Source organism: Ovis aries, chromosome 2 (genome assembly GCF_016772045.2).
Source record: "Ovis aries strain OAR_USU_Benz2616 breed Rambouillet chromosome 2, ARS-UI_Ramb_v3.0, whole genome shotgun sequence".
Lineage (NCBI taxonomy): Eukaryota > Metazoa > Chordata > Mammalia > Artiodactyla > Bovidae > Ovis > Ovis aries.
Window position 1 is genome coordinate 25236857 of NC_056055.1, and position 27481 is coordinate 25264337.

A 27481-nucleotide genomic window follows, 5' to 3' on the forward strand; every position below is an offset into this window, starting at 1 on the left:
ATTTTTCATAAATGTAGAGAGGTAAATATACCCAAGGTAAAATGGGAAAGAAAAAAAATTTAGCAGAATTCATAAAATAAAAAATTTCCAGTTGGGTAATCTATAATAAAGTAGTAAGAACCTTGACTAAATAAAAGTGTAGTCTGACATCAGCAAGATGGTGGAATAGGAAGTCCCAGGCCCTCATTCCCCCATGGAGAAAGAAACTTAAAAACAGTACCTGGACTCAAATTTCTTTGTGAAGACTTCAGATACAAGGCGACAGCTTCCCAGGCAAGCAAGCAAAAGTCAGCAAGAGTCATATGGAAATAAGTAAGAAACTTTGCTGCATTTTCCCACATTAGTCTCTCCTCTACTAAGCCACTGAGGCAAATTGGGAAAAAACTCCCAACTCCTGGCTTTTAATTGGGAGGAAAAGAGAAGAGTAGAAGGTACAGCAATGTTTCGGACTTTGGGGACCTATGAAGGGACTGGTTTCTGTATCCCTTGACTGTGTTAAAGGAAGAGAGGTATAATTTGTACGCGAGGTTAGGGGCCTTGAGAACTAAGGTTAGTTCCATAGCTTGTTAAAGCACCAGAGGAACTGCAGTACCATAGGCAGGCACCAGGTGGAGGAAGAGATTCAGTTCAGTTCAGTCGCTCAGTCGTGTCCGACTCTTTGCGACCCCATGAATCGCAGCACGCCAGGCCTCCCTGTCCATCACCAACTCCCGGAGTTCACTCAGACTCACGTTCATCGATGCCATCCCGCCATCTCATCCTCTGACGTCCCCTTCTCCTCCTGCCCCCAATCCCTCCCAGCATCACAGTCTTTTCCAATGAGTCAACTCTTCGCATGAGGTGGCCAAAGTACTGGAGTTTCAGCTTTAGCATCATTCACTCCAAAGAAATCCCAGGGCTGATCTCCTTCAGAATGGACTGGTTGGATCTCCTTGCAGTCTAAGGGACTCTCAAGAGTCTTCTCCAACGTCACAGTTCAAAAGCATCAATTCTTCGGCCCTCAGCCTTCTTCACAGTCCAACTCTCACATCCATACATGACTACTGGAAAAACCATAGGCTTGACTAGACGGACCTTAGTCGGCAAAGTAATGTCTCTGCTTTTGAATATACTGTCTAGGTTGGTCATAATTTTTCTTCCAAGGAGTAAGCGTCTTTTAATTTCATGGCTGCAGTCACCATCTGCAGTGATTTTGGAGCCCCCAAATAAAGTCTGACACTGTTTCCACTGTCTCCCCATCTATTTCCCATGAAGTGATGGGACCAGATGTCATGATCTTCATTTTCTGAATGTTGAGCTTTAAGCCAACTTTTTCACTCTCCACTTTCACTTTCATCAAGAGGGTTTTTAGTTCCTCTTCACTTTCTGCCAGAAGGGTGGTGGCATCTGCATATCTGAGGTTATTGATATGAGCAAGAGATTATGGGACACTAAAAGAAAAAACAAAACAAAACATCTTTAATTGCAATTTACATACACTAACCAAGAAAGGATACATCCTTGGAAAAGGCCGGAGAGGGTCTGGTAACCTCTAGCCATGATTATTCGTGAAGGCCTTTCTGAGTCGGACATAACTGAAGTAACTTAGCAGCAGCAGCAGCAGCAGCCTGTAAGGACAGAGAGAGGTAGGTGTTTGTTTGTTTGTTTGTTTTTTTCATGCCAAAGAGTCAACAAAAGATCACAAGACATACAAAGAAACAACTTTATATTTTCATGAAACAAAGGACATTAAAGAAATGAAGATTAATGACTTGACAAAGAATTCAAAATGTCTGTCTTAAAGATGATCCATAAGCTAAAAAAAAAAACACAGATAAATAAATAAACTCCGGAAAAAGATGCATGAACAAAATGAAAATATCAGTGAAATAGAAACTATAAAAAACAACTAAAAAAAAAGTATGAACTAAAAAATACAATAACTGAATTGAAAAATTCACTAGGGATTCAACAGACTTCAAACAGAAGAAAGAATCAGCAAACTTGAAGAAAAATCACTTTAAATAGACAAATGGAAGGGAAAAAATGGATTAAAAAGTGAGAGAGACACCTAAAGAATTTATGCAATACTATTACGTAGATCAGTTGTGCGTTATAGGTGTCCCAAAGGGAGAAGAATGAGAGAAAAGGGCATAGATCCAGATCGTAAAAATAATGGCCATAATCTCAATAACCTCAGATATACAGATGAAATCACCCTAATGGTAGAAAGTGAAGAGGAACTATAGAGCCTGTTGACAAAAGTGAAAGAGTAGAATGAAAAAGGTGGCTTAAAATTCAACATTCAAAAAACTAAGATCTGGCATCCCATCCCATCATTTCCTGGCAAATAGATGGGGAAAAAAAATGGAAACAGTGACAGACTTGTCTTCTTGGGCTCCAAAATCACTGCAAATGGTGACTGTGATTCTCATAAGGGCACTAATTCTATTCGTAAGGGGTCTTGGCTTATCACTTCATCTATTTGTTATTACCTTCCAAAGGCCTCACCTCCTAATACCATCACATTGAGACGTGGGTTTTCAACAAATTAATTTGGGGGTGGAGACACACATTTTTGATCCGTAACATTTTTACCTTGCTCCCCCAATTTATGTCCATCTCACATGCAAAATACATTCATCAAAACAACTTCCAAAAACCTTAACTCATTCTAGCATCAACCCTGGACTCTAAAATTCAATGTTTCACGGAAATAACACCTAAATCAAGTGTGGGTGAGGCACAAGATACTTGAGGAAAAATTTTGCTTTAGTTGTGAACTTGTGAAACCAAACATTATTTTTTGAAATACAATGGTAGGATCAGCATAGGATAGACATCCCCTTTCAAAAATGGAGAAAAAGGAAAGGAGGAAAGAGTGATGGGTCACAAGGATATACAAAATGTAGCAAAGCAAACTTTATGAGATTTAAAGCTCAAGAATAATCCTGTGGGCTTTATACTCTCTCCTACAGGCCCACTGGAGTGTCAGTCCCATCTTTCAGATCCATAAAGATATGACCTTCTGGACTCACTGAGGTGGCAGCCCATCCCCGCAGCCCATGCTGTGGCTTCCTGCTGTGGCTTCTCCCATGCTGTGTCTCTCTGTGGTATCTGTCCATGCCTTCTTGGACTTCTGGAGTGAGAATGCACTCCCAGGTCTCTGCATGGGCTCTCTATTGGGCTTCGATCCATGCCTTTGAAATTAAGGGGGAGGCAAATCTGCCCCAGGCCTACACATGCTGATCCTGTGGTAGGTCTGGCAATCTGATGATTTCTGAATTGCCACTAAGGGTCCTTTTCCCCTAGTCCTAAAGAATAGTACAGGTTCACAGCTTACTTCCAGGGTTCAGCCCTGTAGAGTCTAAGAAGTCCAATAGTTTCCGTTCATTTTGTCCCACTTTCCTTAGTTACAATTGGTTAAACTGAGAATTTTCTAAATCTTTCAGTTTTGCTTAAAATTTTCATTTTAAGATCATCTCTCTTCTCTTTCATTTTACTATAAGGAGTCAAGCTGTAACTTCAACAAACTGCTTGGAAATTTTCTTAGCTAAATATTCATTTCATTGCTCATAAGTTCTACTTTTCACAGAATACTAAAACATAATTAGACCAAGTTTTGCCATTTTGTTACAAGGGTAACCTTTTCTCCATTGTCCAGTAACATATTTTTATTTCCATCTGAGACCACATCATGATAACTTTCACTGCCATATTTTTTACCCACATGATTAGTTATATATTCACTAAGAAGATTAACACTTTCTCTACAGCTATCCTTCTTTTCCAGCTTCCCTGGTTGTTATTGCTGTCCAGTTGCTCAGTCATGTCTGACTCTTTGTGACACCAAGGACTGCAGCACACCAGACTTCCCTGTCCTTCACCATCTCCTGGAGCTTGCTCATGTCCACTGAATTGGTGATGTCATCCAACCATCTCATCTTCTGTTGTTCCCTTCTCCTCTTGCCTTCAATCTTTCCCAGCAACAGAGCAAAGTATTGGAGCTTCAGCTCCAGCACTTCCTTAAGGATGGACTGGTTGGATCTCCTTGCAGTCCAAGAGACTCTCAAAAGTCTTCTCCAACACCATAGTTCAAAACCATCAATTCTTTGGTGCTCAGCCTTCTTTATGGTCCAACTCTCACATCCATACATGACTACTGGAAAAATCATAGCTTTGACTAGATGGATTTTTGTTATAAAGTAATGTGTCTGCTTTTTAACATGCTGTCTAGATTGGTTATAGCTTTTCTTCCAAGGAGCAAACATCTTTTAATTTCATGGCTGCAGTCACCATCTATAGTGATTTTGGAGCCCCCAAAATAAAGTCTGTCACTGTTTCCATTGTTTCCCCATCTATCTGCCATGAAGTGATGGGGCCGCATGCCATGATCTTAGTTTTTTGAATGTTGAGTTTTAAGACAGCTTTTTCATTCTTCTCTTTCACCTTCATCAAGAGGCTTTTTAGTTCCTCTTAGTTTTCTTTCATAAGGCTTCAGTGGTGGGTCAGGTGTAAATAACCACCTGCAGTGTGGGAGACCTAGGTTCAATCCCTGAGTTGGGAAGTCCACCGGAGATGGTAATGGCTACCCATTCTAGTATTCTGGCTGAGAGAATTCCATGGACACAGGAGTCTCACAGGCCCCAGTCCATGGGGTTGCAAAGGGTTGGACACAAATGAATGACTTTCACTTTCAAGCTTCCCAGGTAGCTAAGGTAAAGAATCCAACTGCCAATGCAGGAGACCTGGGTTTGATTCCTGGGTCAGGAAGATACTCTGGAGAAAGAAATAGCAACCCACTCCAGTATTCTTACCTGGGAAATCCCATGGACAGAGGAGCCTGGCAGACTAGAGTCCATGGGGTTGCAAAAGAGTCGGAAATGACTCAGTGACAAAACAACAGAAACAATCCCTTTTTCCAACAGCATCCTCACCGAAATCACCTATGAAGTTCTATTTGCAGCAGTAGCGTATTATCTAGTATGCATCTCCAAACTAGCTCAGTCTCTAACCATTTTCCTGTCCCAAACCCACTTCCACACATTTAGGTATTTGTTACAGAAACATCCCTACTTCTCAGAACCAGTTTCTGCATTAATGTGTTCAGGCTGCTATTTTAGCAATACCATTAACTGGATGGGTTATAAAAAATAGAAATTTATTATTTAGATTCCTGGAGACAGCATCCATCCTCAAAGTCTTTCAAAAATTTGAAAAGGAGGAAAGATTTCAAAGCTCATTTAGGAGGCCAGCATTATTTCAACACAAAAGCCAGACCAAGACACAACAGGAAGAAATGAACAAAACACAAGAGAAAAAAATCATCAACAGTAGTAAATCAAATTCAAAAGCACATCAAAAGAATTATACATAATAATCAATTGGGATTTATTCTTGGAATGAAAAGGTGGTTCAACATAAGAAAATTAGTCAATAAATTTTGTCATATCAACAGAATAAAGGATAAGAAACATATGATTAACTCTTGATGTATAAAAGATATTTGACATAACACCCTTGTGTGATAAAAACACTTAATAAACTAAGAATAGAAGGAAACTATCTTAACAAAATAAAGTTCATACATGAAAAAATATTATAGCTGCCATCATACTTTGTGATAATAGGCTGACAGATCCTTTTCTCCAACATCAGAAAAAAATCCAGGATGTCAGCTGTTACCACTTCTTCCCTGCATGCCGCTGAAAGTACAAGCAATCAGATAGAAAAAAAAATGATATCCAAACTAATAAGAAATAATCAATTTATCTCTGTTTACATATGTCATTATTTTTAATGTAGAAAACCCAAAGATACACACACACAAACAAACTGTTAGAACTAATAAATTACTTCAGCAAGTTTGCAGGATATAAAGTCATCATGCCCCATTATGTCCCCCAAATCAGTTGCATTTTTATACATTAACAATCCAAAAGTAGAATTAAAAGAGCATTTCCATTTACAATATTATCTAAAGAATAAGATACTTAGGAAAAAACCTAACCGAGGAAGTGAAAGAATTGTACTTTGAAAACTGTAAATCATTGCTGAAAGAACCTGAAGAAGACACTGATGAGTCTATTTGCAGGGAAGGAATGGAGATGCAGATGTAGAGAATGGAGGGGTGGACACAGCGGGGGAAGGAGAGAGTAGGACGAATGTAGAAAGTAGCATTGACATATATAATCTGTCATGTGTAAAATAGACAGCAGGTGGGAAGCCAAAGAAAGGCAATGCCAAAGAATGTTCAAACTACCACACACTTGCGCTCATCACACACACTAGTAAAGTAATCCTCAAAATTCTCCAAGCCAGGCTTCAACAGTACATGAACCGTGAACTTCCAGATTTTCAAGCTGGATTTAGAAAAGGCAGAGGAACCAGAGATCAAATTGCCAACATCCCCTGGATCATCAAAAAACAAGAGAGTTCCAGAAAAACATCTACTTTTGCTTTATTGACTATGCCAAAACCTTTGACTCTGTGGACCGCAACAAACTGTGGACAATTCTGAAAGAGATGGGAATATCAGACCAGCTGACCTGCCTCCTGAGAAATCTGTATGCAGGTCAAGAAGCAACAGTTAGAACTGGACATGAAACAACAGATTGGTTCCAAATCTGGCAAGGAGTATGTCAAGGCTGCATATTGTCACAATGCTTATTTAATTAATATGCAGAGGACATCATGAGAAATGCCAGGCTGGCTGAAATACAAGCTGGAATCAAGATTGCTGTGAGAAATATCAATAATCTCAGATATGCAGATGACACCACCCTTATGGCAGAAAGTAAAGAACCAAAGAGCCTCTTGATGAAAGTGAAAGAGGAGCGTGAAAAAGTTGGCTTAAAATTCAACTTTCAGAAAACTAAGATCATGGTATCCAGTCCCATCACCTCATGGCAAAGAGATGGGTAACAATGGAAACAATGAGAGACTTTATTTTGGGGGGGCTCCCAAATCACTGCAGATGGTGACTGCAGCCATGAAATTAAAATATGCTTGCTCCTTGGAAGAAAAGCTATGACCAACCTAGACAGCATATTAAAAAGCAGATATATTACTTTACCAATGAAGATTTATCTTGTCAAAGCTATGGTTTCTCTATTAGTCATGTATGGACATGAGAGTCAGACTATAAAGAAAGCTGAGTGCAGAAATATTGATGCTTATGAACAGTGCAATTGGAGAAGACTCTTGAGAGTCCCGCTTGGACTGCAAGAAGATCCAACCAGTCCATCCTAAAGGAAATCGGTCTTGAATATTCATTGGAAGGACTGATGCTGAAGCTGAAATTCCAATACTTTGGGCACCTGGTGTGAAGAACTGACTCATTGGAAAAGACCCCGATGCTGGGAAAGATTGAAGGCAGGAGGAGAAGGGGAAAACAGGATGAGATGGTTGGATGGCGTCACTGACTCAGTGGACATGAGTCAAGCTCCAGGAGATGGTGAAGGACAGGGAAGGCTGGTGTGCTTCAGTCCATGGGCTCACAAAGAGTAGGACACAGCTGAATAATAACAAAAGTCACTGTAGAAAACAATATGAAGTTCCCTAAAAAAATTAAAAGTTACCATATATTCTAGAATTCCCACTTCTGCATATATATATATATATATATACTCAAAATAATTGAAAACAAGATTTACAAGAGATATTTGCACACCCATTTTCATTATAGCATTGTTCATAGTTTTCATGAGGAGGACCCAACCCAAATGCCCACCATGGTATGAATGGAGAGAGAAAATGTGCTATATACATATGATGGAATATTTTTCAGCCCTAAAAATGAAGGAAATCTTTTCACATTTTGCCACATGGGTGAACTTTGAGGACATTATTTTAGGTGAAATGAACAAGTCATATTGCATAATTTCATGTATATAATGTATCTAAAATAGCCTAGTTTATAGAAACACAAAATAAAGTGATAGTTGCCAGGAGCTTTGGAGAAAAATATAAGGGGAGTTGTTGTCAATGGGCATAGAGTTTTATAAGATGAAAACATGTGCTAGAGATTTGTTATATAACAGTGTAAATATACTTAGAACCACTGAACAGTGCCCTAAAAATAGTTAAGATTATAAATTTTACCTTATGTGTTTTTCACTACAATTTGAAAAATGAGTCACTAACCTGAAAAAAAAGGAGTATTCACTAATTCTGCTTCATTGTTAGCTCAAAGGAAAATACTTGACATTTGAGATATTTTTTCCTTTTCGGATGAGATGTAGGTATTCAAAATTCAAAAACAAAAACACAAACGTCATTTGTGGAATTATATAAAAGGTGTGTTCTCTTATGTTTTATATGTAGAAGTGAAGAGGGTGAATATGTTGTTTTCTGTTTTAATGTTCTATTGTTAGAAGAATATAAGAAATCAAATCTTATCATCAGTACTTAAAGTCATCTTATTTGACTTCTAAAGCAATTGAAAAATATCTACAAATTCTGATAACTGTGCAATTTCTATTGAAATCACTTGATTGTAACTAATTTCTTTTGGAATGAGTTTAATATTTAAAGTTTTTAAAATGTTTGATACTCAATATTTACCTATCTCTCTATCCATTGGTTCTAGTCTTCATAATTACATAATGAAATTTTAATCTCCATGTTACGACAATATTTCAAATGTGTAAAGGTAGACTATACATCCTCTCTGCCCTAAACCATCACTTATTTAACCTGAGGAATATACTGACTCACCAACTGGCATACACTGGCATCACTGACTCGACGGTCATGAGTTTGAGCAAGCTCCAGGAGTTGGTGATGAACAGGGAGACTGGTGTGCTGCAGTCCATGGGGTCGCAGAGTCAGATACAACTGAGTGACTGAACTGAACTGGTACCGTAAGGCTCCTTATTTACATAATGTCCACATATTTTGTCTCATCAGCTGAGTCCTCTTTTTGTAACTGTCCAGTTTGTTAAATTAAGAATGCTATTAGTCATAAAGAAGACTGTTGCCTTAACTTTCCCTTGGTCTGTAGGACTTCAGCCTCTCCCTTTCAGTTCTAGGGTCACCATAACCAATTGGCCAGTGTCATAGGTTTCCATGAGTCAGACTTTCTGACTTCAATTTTGGCTTCATTGTTCATTATAGCTACCAGCCCATCTCATCTTTGGGGACTAGGTGTGGGTCCCTATTTCCCAGGAATTCCATCATCCTCACTGAGTTTTGGGAAATCCAGTTTGATAGCAGCAGTTCCCAATGTGACTTTTGACAGATATGAACCACCATAAAGCTTTTCAAGGATGGTGGACTCCCCTCTCAAGTCATGGTAAAGGATTCTCTGGATTCTGAAGATACAAATTTTAATCTGTACAAGAGCTCATTAACAATGCAGATTCCTAACTTGAATCTTAAAGATAACAAATCAAAAGTTGGGGGGCACTCTGGAATCTCCCCGAGTGATGCTAATACACATCCATTGTGACCTGCCCACCTCCCATTTTTTTTGTCTCATTTCAATATAACGGCAAGCATGGACCCAGGGATAAGTGATTCCCTAGAATGCTGATAGTTATTAACATCTTCCAGAGCTCCTTCCCTATTGCAAATTGCTACTTACCCCCTTTTGAGGTAACCACAGTCTAGAAATAAGTCTGCTGCTTTTGTAAAATATAATTTTACTATAAAAACATTTTTAAAATCTTAAGTAAACTTTTTTTCTGTGGTTGTTTTATTTATCATTATATGCATGGATATAACCTTGTGGGACTAGCCCATACAAACTATATTGCTGAAATTGACCCATATGGTTTGATACACTTGTTTTGACTATTACATAATATTCTATTGTGTGAGTACACCACAGTTAATTTACCCATTCTTCAGTGATAGACATTTTGATTGTTTCCAAGATCTTTCTAATAAAAATAGGACTGTATTAAACTTTTAAACACATGATTTCTGTTGAGCATTTATAAGAGTTTTCTTGGATATGTTCCCAGAAATGGAACTTTCTAGTCATAGTGAGATATGCAAATATTCAACTTAATAACATAATTCTAAATTGTTTCCTAAAGTCATTATACCAGCTTACATTTCTACCTATAATGAATAAGAGATTCTTCATTCATATCATCTACTAATCTTAGTATTTGAAAGTTTCTTAAGTAATGGTAATCTAATAGGTGCAAAATATTTCTTTAGAATTTCACTTACATACCTCATTAAAGTGGTTAAAGATATCTTTTAAACATTTACTCACCATGTATGTGTTCTCCTTTAAGGAATGCCATTCTTACCGTTGGAGGATTTTTGTCCTGTAACTATTTATGTCTTACTCTTTATTACTTTATCATATTATCTTTCTATTTGTCACATGACAAGTTACCACAAACTCAGTGGCTTAAAGCATCAGAAACTTACCACCTCACAGTTTCTATAAGTCCAAAGAGTAGTAGACTGTGGCTAGATTACTTTGCTTACAGGTTGAAATCCAGGTATCAACCTTCTCAGAGACAGAGTTCTCTCTTTCAACCTCGCTTGTTGGCAGAATTCACTTCTTTGTGCCTGTGTGATGGATATTCCCATTATCATGTTAGTTGTTGGCCACAGATCCTTCTCATAAACACTCACGGACAGTTCACAATGTGGGTGTACACTGTTGTCCAGGACAACCGGTGTGCATGCCTATATCCCTATTTTCTACAACTAGCTGGAAACTGAATGAGCTCACCAGGTTAGGTGAGGTTCACCTGGATAACCTCCTCAACATTAGGGAGACTGGGGAGCTTAGTCACATCATAACAATCCCTTCATAGCAGCACATACTGTTTGACTAAATGAAGAAGTGTGTCCACTAGGGACTGGGAATTTTAGGGTCAGTGTAGATTTCTGCCCACTTCAATGTCATAGATACCATCTAACAGTTTTAAACTCAAATTATTGTTTTCCTTAAAGTTTCTTATTTTTTTCAATGAATTCCTTTTTTATTATTAATCTTCATTCTTTAATCCCATTTTACTAGTTTTTTTGGTTTTGTTTTTGTTTTTTCCTAATGTCCTTTTTTGTACCAAGATTCCATCCAGGTTACTAGGTTACCATGTTTAGTCACCATGTTTCCTTGGGCTCTTCCTAGGCATGATAGTTTCTCAGACCTTTTTTTTTTTTTTTTTTGACAGTTTTGAGGATTACTGATTATGTATTTTGTAGCATGTCCCTCAATTTGAGTTTGTCCCACATTTTTATATGGTGAGGCTGGGGTTATGGATTTTGAGGAGGAAGATCCTAGAAGTTGAAAACCATTTTCAACACATTCTATCAAGGGTATATGCTCTCAATATGACTCATCACAGAGGATGTTGACTTTAAACATTTGGCTAAATTAGTGTTGGCCACGTTTTACCACTTTAGTTACAAGGTACTGTGTATCACCATTTTTATGCACTGTAGGATTTAGGCTGCTATATTGTTTAAGATAATTATAATCTATCTATATGTAGTTATTTGAGTCAAATCAGCCTATAATGTTCTTTTCATGTACTGTACTTATGTTTTGCTACATGATTGTACTATTCTTGCAAAATAAGTTGACAAGGCATTCTTTTCTAATCTATGTAAAAGCATGTATAAATTGGGATGATCTATCAGGTGAGAACTTGTAGAACTCACTTAGAAAACCATATGGCAATAATATTTGTCTTCATCAAAAGTTTTGACCTTTGTTTAAGTTTCTTTTTTAGTCTCAGCATTCTTCATGCAATCTAATTTTACCTGTTAGATTAAGTTATACATTAAAAGAATTGTTCATTTCTTCAAAGTTTTTAAATGTTGCACTGTTACTAATATCATTATCACAAAATATTATTAATGACTGTTCTATCTGTGGACCTGTGTTTTTCCATTCAGAATAATATTGTGTCTTCTCTTTACTTCTTTATCAATCTTACCAGAACTTTTGCTGTTTGATACAGGATGATTGCAAAAATTATCCTTCAAACCAGGAGAGTGAAAGGATAACCCCAACATAATTAAAATTATATAAATATGACAATATAATAGATGTTTTTTCTATTATAAACTAAAAGACTTATTTTTTACTCTTTAAAATAACATATTTCCTTTAAAAATATATGAATACTAAAGCAAATTTAAAAACAAATGTGCCTGCTAGTAATGAAATTCCAAACATCAAAAATTATGAGTGGTTATTCTTGTAAATATTTATTTATTTTCATTTCTTAGTTGTAATATTCCCTGTTCAATGTCATTTACATTGTTCAGAATAACATATTTTTAAATATATGGTCTTTATTATGTAAAATTTTAAACATAAAATCCATAGAAGTCTCCTTCAAAGTTCAGCTCAGTTCAGTTCAGTCGCTCAGGGGTGTCTGACTCTTTGTGACCCCGTGGACTGCAGCATGCCAGGCTTCCCTGTCCATCACCAACTCCCAGGGGTCACTCAAACTCATGTCCATTGAGTCGGTGATGCCATCAAACCATCTCATCCTCTGTCGTCTCCTTCTCCTTCTGCCTTCAATATTTCCCAGCATCAGGGTCTTTTCCAAAGAGCCAGTTCTTTGCATCAGGTGGCCAAATTATTGGAGTTTCAGCTTTAGCATCAGTCCTTCCAATGAATATTCAGGATTGATTTCTTTTAGAATGGACTGGTTGAATCTCCTGTTGTCCAAGGGACTCTCGAGTCTTCTCCAATGCCAAAATTTCAAAAATCTAACGTCAACAGTTCCAAAGCATCAGTTCTTCGGTGCTCAGCTTTCTTTCTTCTTCTTCTTTTTTTTTTAAACTTTATTTTACTTTAGAATACTGTACTGGTTTTGCCATACATCAACATGAATCTGCCACGGGTGTACATGAGTTCCCAATCCTGAACCCCCTCCCACCTCCCTCCCCATACCATCTCTCTGGGTCATCCCAGTGCACCAGCCCCAAGCATCCTGTATCCTTATCAAACATAGACTGGCGATTCGTTTCTTACATGATATTATACATGTTTCAATGCCATTCTCCCAAATCATCCCACCCTCTCCCTCTCCCACAGAGTCCAAAAGTCTGTTCTATACATCTGTGTTTCTTTTGCTGTCTCGCATACAGGGTTATCATTACCATCTTTCTAAATTCCATATATATGTGTTAGTATACTGTATTAGTGTTTTTCTTTCTGGCTTACTTCACTCTGTATAATCGGCTCCAGTTTCATCCACCTCATTAGAACTGATTCAAATGTATTCTTTTTAATGGCTGAGTAATGCTCCATTGTGTATATGTACCACAGCTCTCTTATCCATTCATCTGCTGATGGACATCTAGGTTGCTTCCATGTCTAACTCTCACATCCATACATGACTACTGGAAAAAACATAGCTTTGACTAGATGGACCTTTACTGGCAAAGTAATGTCTCTGCCTTTTAATATGCTGTCTAGGTTGGTCATAGCTTTTCTTCCAAGCAGCAAGTGTCTTTTAATTTCATGGCTACAGTCACCATCTGCAATGATTTTGGAGCCCCCAAAATATAGTCTCTCACTCTTTCCATTGTTTCCCCATCTATCTGCCATGAACTGATGGGGCCAGATGCCATGATCTTAGTTTTCTGAATGTTGAATTTTAAGCCAACTTTTAAAATCTCCTCTTTCACTTTCATCAAATGGCTCTTTAGTTTTTCTTTACTTTCTGCCATAAGTGTTGTATATAACCTTCAAAGTTATACTTTATGATTAACGAATTTAGCACTTCCTTTGTGAACAATGTTTTTTCATTGTGAAATAACTCAATGGAGCTGAAGTACCTTGACAGTGCAGAATTTGATGGAAACTACTTTGGCTTTTAATTTTTTTGGACTAAAATTGTAAATATTTTAGGCAAATTATTTTCACAGGAGCTACTTTTTTACTATAATTTAAAATGCATGTCATTGACAAATATTTTTAAAAGACAAAACTTGTCAAATAGCCAGTCTGTTTTTCTAATATTTTGGAATATTTTGCCAAATTTAGATTCTGAAACATTGTTAGTCATCCTATTTTCATTCAGCATTTTCTTAGATATTCTTCTGCTTTCAAGACTTCTCATTTATTTGACATAAAACACAAAACTAAATTTAGAAGGGTCATGAAAATCAGTATTATTGTTGATAGCATGGATTACTTTACACAGTTGTTCTTCAAAGTTTCAAACATCTAAAATAGGATTTGTGATAGACACACAGGTTTAAAACACATTCCATTACTCTATTTAAAATTAGATAGATTTTCCACAAAATTTTGTATTTCAGTTACTTAGCTGTGTATATTTAAAATATTTGCAAATTTGGCAAACTATATTTAACTTATATGCAGAGTACATCATGCAAAATGCTGGGCTGGAAGCACAAGCGGGAATCAAGGTTGCCAGGAGAATTACCAACAATTTCAGATACACAGATGACACCACTCTTATGGCAGAAAACAAAGAACTAAAGAGCATCTTGATGATAGTGAAAGAAGAGAGTCAAAAAGTTGGCTTAAAACTCAACATTCAGAAAACTAAGATCATGGCATCTGGTCCCATCACTTCATGGCAAATAGATGGGAAAACAATAAGAGACTTATTTTGGGGGGCTCCCAAATCACTGCAGATGGTGACTGCAGCCACGAAATCAAAAGATGCTTGCTCCTTGGAAGAAAAGCTATAACAATCTAGATAGCATATTAAAAATCAGAGACATTACTTTACTAACAAAGGTCTGTCTAGTCAAAGCTATGGTTTTTCCTGTAGTCATGTATGGATGTGAGAGTTAGACCATAAAGAAAGCTGAGTGCCAAAGAATTGATGTTTTGGAACAGTGGTTTTGGAGAAGACTTGAGAGTCCCTTGGACTGCAAGAAGATCCAACCAGTCCATCCTAAAGGAAATCAATCTTGAATATTCATTGGAAGGACTGACACCGAAGTTGAAACTCCAATACCTGATGCGAATAATTGACTCATCTGAAAAGACCCTGATGCTGGGAATGAATGATTGAAGGTGGAAGGAGAAGGGGATGACAGAGGATGAGATGATTGGATGGCATCACCGACACAATGGACATGAGTTGAGTAAGCTCTGGGAGTTGGTAATAGACAGGAAAGCCTGGCGTGCTGCAGTTGGTGGGGTTGCAAAGAATCAGACTCGACTGAGTGACTGAACTGAACTGATTTTTATTTCAATTGGTAGAACAATGCAGTTTATTTGTACAAAACTATGAATTATGTGTGCTCTCCAATTACTTTTTAATATATTTTTGCTCACAAGTTTTTTTTTTAATTATGAAAAGACATTTTTTTTGTTATCATGAACTTTGGCACCACTAAAAACTTTATTATAATTACAAATACAAATACTTCTATCTTTCTGGCTGAACATTTAAGTTGAAATCCTGGTAACATTCACATATCAGGTACATCACCTTCAAGAAACTAAAATTCCAAAGGGCTACATTAATTATGTGAATGAAATGAAAATATCAAATCAGTATGGAAATTAAATAATTTTCTGTTTCAAGTCAAATCACTGATGGAAATCTGGTATCATTTATTTATTTTCTATGCTTGTCTGCTAACTGAAGCCCAATTATAAAGAATCAAATAGCAATCAAGTTAAGAAGGAAGAAAAAATAATTTTATTTGAGCTGAACTGAGGATTATAACTCAGGAGATAGACCTCTAGAAGCTCTGAGAACTGTTCTATGGTTCAAGAGTTAGAGATGCCACATTATATGTTCTTGAGGACTTCCCAGGTGCCTCAGTGGTAAAGAACCCACCTGCCAATGCAGGAGATGTGGGTTTGATCCCTGGGTTGGGAAGATCCCCTGGAAGAGGAAATGACCAACCACTCCTGTATTCTTGCCTGGAAAATTCCATGGACAGCAGAGCTGAGCCTGCTGCAGTCCATGGGGTCTCAGTGAGTAGGACACAGCTGAGCACGCATTCATGCACATTCTTGAGACCAAGAATTATGTATCATAACTAATATATAAAGATCATCTAAGATGTTTTGGTCAGGTTTACAAGTATAGAGTGAGTTTTCATGTCATTGTTATCCCAAGTAGGGATGAAAAAGAAAATATTAACCTTAGAACTACAATTCTGGAGTCTGAGGAAAGGGACTGTTCTTTGTAAAAGTTAATTATAGTCTCCTGCTTTGAGGTTCGGTTAATGAACAGTGAAGATGCTCATTGCACGTCAGGAAAGGCCTGTCACAAGTGGGGATGTGTTGAGACATTGTTACTTGTCTTTACAATTCTTAGTTTGATCATCCTGGCATAGAGAAGTTTATAGTTACCCCTCAATAACTATTGCCTCAATTTTTATATATGCCAAGAAAATGTGAAATTCAAAGTGGAAAGTTATTTGATCTAGATGAAAATTCTTCTTTCACAGCATGTGGTGAAAACACATTTTCTCAAGATGTGTTCAGTTTTTACTTTTAGGCATAGTCTTCTTACGATAACTGCTTACCTGATTCCCATGTTGTCACTTCTCATTTCCATGTGGTCTCTATAGTCCCCATCGTAGATGATCAATGCTAACAAACACTGATCTTGAGAAATACAATTTATGTTTATAACTTTAATTAAACATGAACTTTTAAACTTTATAGTTCACTGCTACAAAATAATCACAAACAAAACAATTAACTGTAAAACTGAAGTGTTACTAGACAATAAAATAATTAATTGTAGGCTTGCATGTATTAAAAATGAAAAATGTTGTAACCAGAATGTTCAGACTATATACATGCCATGGAAAGATTGGTCATACATATTTGTCATACCTATTTCATGTATAAAATAAACTGTAATTTCCCATGTTTAATCATTGACCCCATTGACAGGTAGCCTCGTGGCCATAGCACAACTATTTGTTGTTCAGTTGCTAAATCATGTTTGATTCTTTTGCGACCCTATGGACTGTACCCACCAAGCTCCTCTGTTCATGGAATTCCCAAGCAAGAAAATGCTAGAGTAGGCTGCCATTTCCTTCTCCGAGGGATCTTGTTGACCCAGGAATCAAACCCAAGTCACCTTCTTGGCAAGCAGGCTCTTTATCACTGAGCCACCAGAGAAGGCTGTACCACAGCTAGCTGGTATACCAAATGCATGCAGGAGCATAGTGCCAAGTATCTCTTTCATGATCAGAAGATGTTAGCTGACCTTATTGCTTGTGTCAGGCCCACTTCAATTTATCAGAAAGTACTGCAGGCTGTTTCTCTGAAGGAGGAATTAGTCATGCATATCTGAAAAGATAGCCAAAGAGAAGCAAGTTATCACAGATCATATTTTAGATTTAAACACATGTTAAAATGAGAATTCTGTTCAGTTGCACACACTGCTAGGTGAGACCATGGAAGAAAGTAGAAAAGCAAAGTAATGGTTTGCCAAATTTATGCTAAGTTAACAGAATTCAACTATTTATAACTATATTTAATTAACAATTAATAATCTGAGACACAAGCTAAATGGAAGGTGACCCCAGAGAGCTGAGAGGAACTAGGTCTATCTTAGATAAGTCAGGTATATAATAATCCAAGTTTTGTACATATTTTCAAAGAAGTAACTTTTACTTTGATGATTCTGTTCAATAATTTTGTTTCCATGCTTTTTGTTTCCTTCTTTATACTTTCTTGTTGCTGCTGCTGCTAAGTTGCTTCAGTCGTGTCTGACTCTGTGCAACCCCAGAGATGGCAGCCCACCAGGCTCTCCCATCCCTGGGATTCTCCAGGCAAGAACACTGGAGTGGGTTGCCATTTCCTTCTCCAAGGCATGAAAGTGAAAAGTGAAAGTGAAGTCTCTCAGTCGTGTCTGACTCTCAGTCGTGTCTGACTCTTTGCGACCCCATGGACTGCAGCCTGCCAGGCTCCTCCGCCCATGGGATTTTCCAGGCAAGAGTACTGGAGTGGGTTGTCATTGCCTTCTCCCTTATACTTTCTTAGGGATTGTCTATTAAGGGTCTAAATTTCACTGAAAACCTTACCCTACTGTCTTCATAAATTTTAATCAACCCAGCTAGTTTTGATAAACTCAATTTGGTTATTACAAGTGCCTGAAGTGAGCAATCACACTAGTGACTATTTCTAACTTTGGAGGAAAAAACATGATGAGAAGCTGACAATGATTTATCTAGTTATTGAGCAGAGTGAATGAGCATTTAAGATACATTATACATAAAAACTTATTTACAATGTCTTAAATTGTAAAACAAAGGCATCAATTACTCCTCCTTGGCACATATAGGAAGCACATATGCAATCCAGATAGAATTATGTGACTAGTGTCATCTCACAATTATTAAAGAAGTACAAAAATGAAGATACATTCTGGAATATTTCAGAAGCTAGAAAAAATTTATAAAGCTCTTAGTTGTCATGGAAACAGATAAAACATTATATCAGCAATTGGAAAAATCAGAAATTGGGCATTTGTATGACCATTACTTTTTAAATATTTTTTCAAGGGATAGCAGAGAAGAATTTCTAATTAGGTAGTTCGTCTGATACCAGAGCCTTATTTCTCAGATGATTTTGGAGGAAGGTATTAGCCAAGATTGTAGGTTACCCAGAAGGAGTAAGCAAGTATAAAGACAGAGGCTGGCTTGCAGGTTATGTGCCAGGCTCCCCAGGTGGTGTTAGTAGTAAAGAACCCGCCTGCCAATGCAGAAGACAAGAAACACAGCTTTGATCTCTGGGTCAAGAAGATCCCCTGGAGGAGGGCATGGCAACCCATTCCCAAACCCATTCTTGCCTGGAGAATCCCATAGACAGAGGAACCTGGCAGGCTTTATAGTGCACAGGGTCACAAATAGTCAGACATGACTGAAGCAACTTAGCACGCACATATGAACAAAGCGTGTGCCGTCCATTCTTGTCTACCACGCTTCTATAAAAACGACAAAAACACTGAGAGGCTCATGACAAAGTTGCTTTGAGATTCCTGTTCTCATGAATTGCTTACAACTCACTTACATGTATCATGGGTGTTGAACTCACCCCCTCCCTTGCCCTTTTCTCTCACAAACTGTAGCTTTGCTAGTCTACCAATTAGGAAGCTTTAGCTTACTTTTTTCCAATCAGGATCTTCTTCAGTACACTGTGAGTGATGATCCACTGCTGATGATCTGCTCCAAAAATGTGTTAAGAAAGGCGTGAAGAAGAAGGGTGGAAGTTTGAAGTTCTAGTGGAGGCACTTGTTTTCTCCAACCACCACAAATTCCGTTAAAATTTGGGTCTTAGGTAGGACCCCTTCTGTAAATTCCTTGGTCAGGTGATCATCCTCCCCATGGACACAGTCTCTTTGCTGCCTGGAAATCAGCTTCACTTCTTGGTTCCACCCTGTGTCTTCATGTCAAGCAGCTCCCATGGTTCTTCCAGGTGAGTGGTGGTATTAGCCTCTGTCCTGACCCAGGGTCTCCAGCAGAGGACTACAGTCACTGTGAGATGCTGAAAATAGGTCTCCAAGTTCAGGTTAATATCTCAAAAGTGATTATCAAGCATATGAAAGAAAAAAAAATTGCTGAAACTTAGGACAAGAGACAAAGGCTCATTATTTGCTGTTTTGATATGAGAGAGCATTTCCTATGAGGCCTGTTTGACTCCTATAGAGCTTCCTCTATGATTCAGTGGGTAAAGAATCTGCCTTCGATGCAGGAGACACAGGAGATGTGGGTTCCATCCCTGGGTCAGGAAGGTTCCCTGGAGGAGGAAATGGAAAACCACTCCAGTATTCTTGCCTGAAAAATCCCATGGGCAGAGGAGCCTGGAGGGCTACAGTCAAAAGGGTTGCAAAGAATTGGACATGACTGAGCAGCTGAGCATGAGCACACTTAGGAAAGGTGTCTTTGTTGTCAGAGTATACAGAATTCTTCTGAAGACTGACTAAGTTATATTAACCATGTTTGGGTATCACAGATTTGAAAAACTACACCTTTCTTAGGATGACTATTTGGGGAGTATACAGTGCTATTTTCACACAATCACATCAAATGTCTACTCTACTTGAACCAATATTTTGATATTTCAGGTGAGGATTTACTTACTAGAAGGATACTATAGCTTTACTAGCAGCAGCATTTTTTAGCTGGAACACTCTGTGTGAAACCAAGTTGAGTTTCTGCTGTGTTCAGATGAACACAAGGTGTTTTGCTCGGCTTATGTAAGCTCAGAGAGTGATGAAGAAGTAGAATCTTCTAGCATCTTTAGTCTGTGTGCAAAGTATAGCATTGACAGAAGTTTTCAGGCACTGAAAACCTTTTCCTTTGCTAGAACTTTAGTTCAGTCTGAGTGTAAGACAATCGCAAATTGCATGAAAAAGGAAAGTTATCAAGAAAGGGTACAGGAAGAAGAATATGCCCTTTAAAGGATGTCTCCCCACACACCATTCACCATCCGCTATCTGGTCTTCTCACTGTAACGAGCATAAGAAACCTTCATTACATTCCAACACTGTGAATAAAAGGACTTCATGTCCGTGTTTACTTGTCGCAATTGTTTATTAAATGCATGAGCTTCTTTCACTGTTCAACCGATATATGTTTGAATCTCTGTGTAAATGGTTTAGGCTGCTTCACTAATTTTTCCTGTTAAAATTAGTGGAACTCTTTTCTCATTAAATGGCTTTCACTTAGCAGCTGGATTGAAGTATAAATGTATTTGATTACAATTAACAAGAAAACACAGTTGGATTACAGCCTGTCAGATTAGTTGTTGACACAAAGAGATTGGTGAAGATGGGTACTTTCACAGCTTGGAAGATGAGTTATCCCACTGTTGTTAGGGGATCTGTGTCCTGTGAAATTTAACCAGCCTCACAAGGGGTTTAGCCTTCTTAGTTAGGACTTTCTTTCCTCGACTGAGTATTTTTGTTTCTCAAATGATCCTGGAACCAGTTCTTTTTGTCTTCTTCTGGTGCCCTCCCAAATGAGTTCATAAAACTCTTATATTTCATCATGATTAATTTGTTTGTAAATTTTTTCATTAACTGTCACAACTCAAATGAAGCACATATTGAAGAAGAAACAGTGTTTTATCTTCCATCCCTGTCCTTGCAGCTAGGAACAATGAAGCTTCCTTTTGTGCTGTGACATGGATCCTTGTAGCCCTACCTACCATTCCCAGATGGAGCTTCCACTGATCACGAGGTGGTGAGGACCCCAACCCAGAATGTGGACATTCTTGGGCACTGTCCTTGCTCTCAGTGGGAAAATGGCTTTTCTAGAGTCTTTGTAACTTCCTCTCTTGCCTCTGTGTTGTGTGTTAGTCGCTTAGTAATGTCCGAATCTTTGCCCCCCTTGGACTCTGGCCCACCAGTCTCCTCTGTTGATGGAATTTTCCAGGCAAGAATACTGGAGTGGGTTACCATTTCCTACTCTGGGAGATCTTCCTGACCCAGGGATCGAACCCAGGTCTCCTGCAGTGCAGGCCAGATTCTTTACCATCTAGATCACCTGGGATAGAATTCAAGTGTGACAAGCCTTCTGAATCTGACCCAGTGGTGCATCAGCTCTCTAGTTTCTCCCAAATTGTTGCACTATGACCTCTGACCTCCTATCATTAACAAAATCTCCTATGTTCCCAACACTTTCTCCCAGGGTTTGCCTCCTGGCCTTCGTGGGTCCTGACTGTCCTCAGAACATACTTCTCCTGCAGTTTTTTCAGAAGAGGCAGACCTGATCTTCCCCAGTTTCCCTACTTCTGGAACAGGAAATGAAGTTGAGCTTACTTTTCCCCCATGGTTCTCCTGCACCAGGAAACAATGCTGGTTTTCAGGTTCAGGCCACTCCGCTCCGTTGCCTGCTGCCTTAATGTGTGGCTCTCCTGTTGTCCTCATAGACACTCCCTTCCACACCATGTCATTCGAGCATCAATATTGATGACATCCAGCATCTGGCCTGTCTTTCCGGAACCTCCTTGTTGTCAATGACAGTTGCTTCCATGTGGCCTCATTTGCCCGCACCCATGGTCCACACTACCTTGCTAACAGTCTGTGCAGCCAGGAGGCCAGTGTGACTGGAGCACGGGGAACTATTCTGAGTCATGCACAGCAGGGTCAGTACAATCATCACTAAATAGAACTCCGTGCAGCACAGGCAGAGCACACGAGTCAGCTTCAGGGAAGCCCTTCCCTTCACAGCACTGGCAATTTGCTCTAGTATCAGAAAGCCTTCCCACGATCAACAAATAATCAGAGACTGGAGGGGACATGTCCCCAGGATGGCTTGCTGAGAGATACTGACCAGACCCCTGTGTTTCTTTCTTGGGGAGATTTCTTCAACCCCAGGCTCTAGGAGCAGCTGAAGAAACTATGAGCTAACACCTCCACAGTGGAAAAGATTTCTCCCATCCTTCTTACTAATAGCCTCTGAGAAGGCTGATGTATCAAGAACCCCTCATTAAAATCAAACCCCCACAGACGTATTGTACTCACAAGTCATTGCTGCAGGCTTTGATTATGTATGGAGTTTTGAAAAGTACACATCAGTAATTTAAAAAGTTAACTTGGTAGCTAATACAAAAATAAAAATATAGTAGTGTCTGACAGGGGCTTGACAATCTGTATTATGAGTGGGCTGCATGATTCATCACTCATTATAAGTTACACCTCAGAACAAATTTTCTACTATCGTCAGAGACTCTAAAATGAGCTGCAGGCAGAGAATGTGCTTGGAACTACATTTTAAAGCATGTCTCCATCTTTTCAAAGTCCCTGCTCCCACACATAATGTTTACTGGTAACAAAAGCATATTCAGGTAGAAATGTGTTTTCTTTAAAACAAACAAAAAATTGCTAGTAACGGCTGAAAATGGATGGAAAACATTTTTCTTTGATCCTTCTCCCTGCAAGAGTTAGATGAAAGTAATTTAAACTCCCATAAGCGTGTCCAGATATTTATGCCTCTGCATCCCCTAGAAGGAGTACATCAAGGCTGTATATTGTCACACTGCTCCTTTAACTTACATGCAGTGTACCTCATACGAAATGCTGGACTGGATGAAGTACAAGCTGTAATTAAGATTTCCAGAAGAAATATCAACAACCTCAGATATACAGATGACACCACGTTTATGGCAGGATGTGAAAAAGAACTAAAGAGCTTCCTGATGAAAGTAAAAGAGTAGAGTGAAAATAGAGTGAAAAAGTTAGCTTAAAACTTGATATTCAGAAAACTAACATTATGGCATCTGGTCCCATCACTTCATGGAAAATAGGTGGGGAAACAATGGAAATAGTGAGAGACTTCATTTGGGGGGGCGGCTCCAAAATCACTGCAGCCATGAAATTAAAAGATGTTTGCTCCTTGGAAGAAAAGCTATGACCAACCTAGACAGAATATTAAAAAGCAGAGACATTACTGTGCCAACCAAGGTCCATCTAGTCAAAGCTATGGTTTTTCCAGTAATCAGGTATGGATGTGAGAGTTGGACTATAAAGAAAACAGAGCGCTGAAGAATTGATGCATTTGAACGCTGGTGTTGGAGAAGACTCTTGAGAGTCCCTTGGACTGCAAGGAGATCCAGCCAGTCCATTCTAAACCAAATAAGCCCTGAATGTTTATTGGAAGGATTGATGCTGAAGTTGAAACTCCAATAATTTGGCCACCTGATGCGAAGAGCTGACTCATTTGAAAAGACCCTGATGCTGGGAAAGATTGAAGGTAGGAAAAGAAGGGGGCGACAGAGGATGAGATGGTTGGACGGCATTACCGACTCAATGGACATGAGTTTGAATAAGCTCCGGGAGTTGGTGATGGACAGGGAAGCCTGGTATGCAGCTGTCCATGGGAGTCACAAAGCGTCAGACACGACTAAGCAACTGAACTGAACTGATCCCCTAGAAATCTTTATTTTCTCTGTAGGAAGGGTATGAATCTTCCTTAATAGACAATGGTGTAAAAATGTAGACCAGATAATTGTGTAGCTTTAAAAGGAATCCAGTGTGGAAAAGAGTAGAGACCAATGACCAATCCCAGTTTTGTTTTCAGAAATGAATCACTGCACAGGAGTGGGTTCACTGCTCTGTTCTGTTCCTGGCTTGGCTGCTTCCTGTTGGTAAGCAAGTTGCATAATCTGTTCATCCCTACTTCACGGGCAGTTATAAGGATAACAGACTATGCCTAAGTTGTGTGAAACACAGCTCCAAGTGCACAGTGTGATGGCTTTCTGAAGTGTCTCTCTGGCTCCGCTGAAGTACAATCTCCAGAACTACATTGTTAGTATGTTTCTGGTTAGGGGGCTCTATGAAGGCTACTCCCTGGTGGGAACTGGAGGATAGAGGGAAGCAGTGCCATTTTGTGTCTGGCACACATGTCCTAGTCATTCAATCAAACATTAAAGTAGATGTTGCTGTGAGGGGCTTCCTTGTTGGCTCAGAAGGTGAAGAATCCACTTGCAATGTGGGAGACCTGGGTTCGATCCTGGGGTCAGGAAGAGCCCTTGGAGAAGGAAATGGCTACTCACTCCAGTATTCTTGGAGAATTCCATGGACAGAGAAGCCTGGCAGGCTAGAGTCCATGGAGTTGCAAAGGGTCAAAATAACTGAGCAACTACCTGGTGGTTGTGAAAGGACTTTCCAAATGTGATTAAAAGCCCTAATTACTTGACTGTAAATTAATTCAAAATGAGATTACCCTAGGTAAGTCTGACTTAATCAATTAAAATATCTTTGAAAGAGAGTTTGGCTTCCCTGATGTAGAAACAAATGAACAAAGCTAGTGGAGGTGATGGAATTCCAGTGGAGCTGTTTCAAATCCTGAAAGATGATGCTGTGAAAGTGCTACACTCAATATGCCAGCAAATTTGGAAAACTCAGCAGTAGCCACAGGACTGGAAAAGGTCAGTTTTCACTCCAATTCCAAAGATAGGCAACGCCAAAGAATGCTCAAACTACCGCACAATTGCACTTATCTCACATGCTAGTAAAGTAATGCTCAAAATTCTCCAAGCCAGGCTTCAGCAATATGTGAACTGTGAACTCCCTGATGTTCAAGCTGGTTTTAGAAAAGGCAGAGGAACCAGAAATCAAACTGCCAACATCTGCTGGATCATCGAAAAAGCAAGAGAGTTCCAGAAAACATCTATTTCTGCTTTATTGACTATGCCAAAGCCTTTGACTTTGTGGACCACAACAAACTGTGGAAAATTCTGAAAGAGATGGGAATATCAGACCAGCTGACCTGCCTCCTGAGAAATCTGTATGCAGGTCAAGAAGCAACAGTTAGAACTGGACATGGAACAACAAACTGGTTCCAAATCTGGAAAGGAGTACATCAAGACTGTATATTGTCACCCTACTTCTTTAACTTCTATGAGAAACGCTGGGCTGGAAGAAGCACAAGCTGGAATCAAGATTGCTGGGAGGAATATCAATAACCTCAGCTATGCAGATGACACCACCCTTATGGCAGAAAAGTGAAGAAGAACTAAAGAGCCTCTTGATGAAAGTGAAAGAGGAGAGTGAAAAAGTTGGCTTAAAGCTCAACATTCAGAAAACGAAGATCATGGCATCTGGTCCTATCACTTCATGGCAAATAGATGGAGAAACAGTGGAAACAGTGGCTGACTTCATTTTTCTGGGGTCCAAAATCACTGCAGATTGTGATTCCAGACAAGAAATTAAAAGACGCTTACTCCTTGGAAGGAAAGTTATGACCAACCTGGACAGCATATTGAAAAGCAGAGACATTACTTTGCCAACTAAGGTCCATCTAGTCAAGACTATGGTTTTTCCAGTGGCCGTGTATGGATGTGAGAGTTGGACTATAAAGAAAGCTGAGTGCCGAAGAACTGATGCTTTTGAACTGTGGTGTTTCAGAAGACTCTTGGGAGTTCTTTAGACTGCAAGGAGATCCAACCTGTCCATCCTAAAGGTGATCAGTCCTGGGTGTTATTTGGAAGGACTGATGATAATGCTGAAACTCTAATACTTTGGCCACCTGATAAAGAGCTGACTCCTTGGAAAAGTCCCTGATGCTGGGAAATATTGAGGGCAGGAGAAGAAGGGGACAACAGAGGAGGAGATGGTTGGATGGCATCACCGACTCGATGGACATGGGTTTGGGTGGACTCCAGGAGTTGGTGATGGACAGGGAGGCCTGGCGTGCTTCAATTCATGGGGTTGCAAAGCATCGGACACGACTGAGCGACTGAGCTGAGCTGAGCTGAACTGATGTAGAAACTCAAAACTCCAGCTGGGTCTGTGATCCTTCCTCCTCCTCTGAACTTCCTTTCTGATCTCTGATTGGGCAACATTAGCTCAAATCTGTGGGTCTAGACTGCCAGTGACCTTCCTCTCCTGCTTTCTGCTCTTTGACTTAGGACTGCACAGGCCATTTCCTTGGAATAAGTTCCCTTCTATAATAAATTCCTTTACTTTTTATCATATATCTGTACATGTATATGTGAATATGTTACCGGTTCCACTTCTCTGGATGAACCATTTGATACACATGATACATAATAAATTGCACCCAACAAGTGATATATATATATATATATATATATATATATATATATATATAGTTTTTCTATTGACCTATAGCTACCTCTTCTCCTTTAGCTCTTATGTTTCTTATATCCAGTTGTCCTACTGCAAGTCCAGATAGCCTTTGGGAGTATGAATTTATAGTCAGTTCTGTGAAATGAGTTCTCTTGACTCACCGCATCACATGTAAGTCGTACAGTCTCATCATTCCAGAGACTCAAATAACATTCCAGGATCTGTACCTTATTAATTGTGTAGATTTGGCAAGTTCTTAATTTCTGTGTAATGGAGATAATAAAATTGACATGATAGCGTTGTCATGAGCATGAAATGAAACAGTACATGTACAACATCAATAAGATGGGTAACACAAAGTTCTTGGAACACTAATTATTGTTGGCACTGCTGATAATTCTGGTTCCCTCAATTCCCTGGTGGAGGTAGAATTCACCCTTTGTTTGGTAAATGTTTGATTGTTTATTTCTATTTCTGTGGATTAGAGAAAGGGATGAAATTTCATCTTCAGCATCTGTGTGCGTGCATTACATGCCAACAAAGGACAGGGCCAAGTTTACTGTTTTAAAATGTAGGTTTTTATCCAGGCGTAATATAGCTGACAGATCAGGAAACAACTGATGCTAAAAAGATGGTTGATTAGTCACAGTTCCCAAGAGGAGGGTCCATGTTATACTCTACAGGGCCACAGGGAAAGCACTGGGGTGGGTGAGGCAGAGAGAGTGGAGGTAATATGGACCAGAACCTCCACTGTGGATTCTTCAGGAAGCAATAGGTGAGGCAGGATGAGTAGCTTTAGGATAAGCTAGTTTGAATAATTTCAGCAGGCCCTGGGGTATAGGGGTGATGGTGATTAGGGCAGGTGATAGTGGTCTGAGTTTTAGGCCCCCATAAAAGAGGTGGTTAGGGTAGGCTCTGGACTGGTTTGTTTTCAAATGAAAGGTAAGCTTTCTAGGAAGTCCCTTACTGTGGCATGCACGCTCAGTTGTGTCTGACTCTTTGTCACCCCATGGGCT

At 39.1% G+C, this 27481-nt stretch overlaps 1 long non-coding RNA gene across 3 annotated transcripts in view; it reads right to left on the reverse strand.

The window, feature by feature from the left end:
* LOC105606997 (uncharacterized) overlaps window positions 1-27481 on the reverse strand; it is a 58543-nt gene that overhangs the window by 20879 nt on the left and 10183 nt on the right. For 2 of the 3 annotated variants that reach the window (XR_009599136.1, XR_001027100.5), the window contains exons 2-4: window positions 19035-19414; window positions 17133-17215; window positions 221-1607 (exon numbers count right to left, since the gene is read on the reverse strand). This is a non-coding gene — a long non-coding RNA (uncharacterized LOC105606997). The remainder of the gene's footprint in view (window positions 1-220; window positions 1608-17132; window positions 17216-19034; window positions 19415-27481) is intronic. The other variant, XR_009599135.1, reaches the window with a different exon arrangement.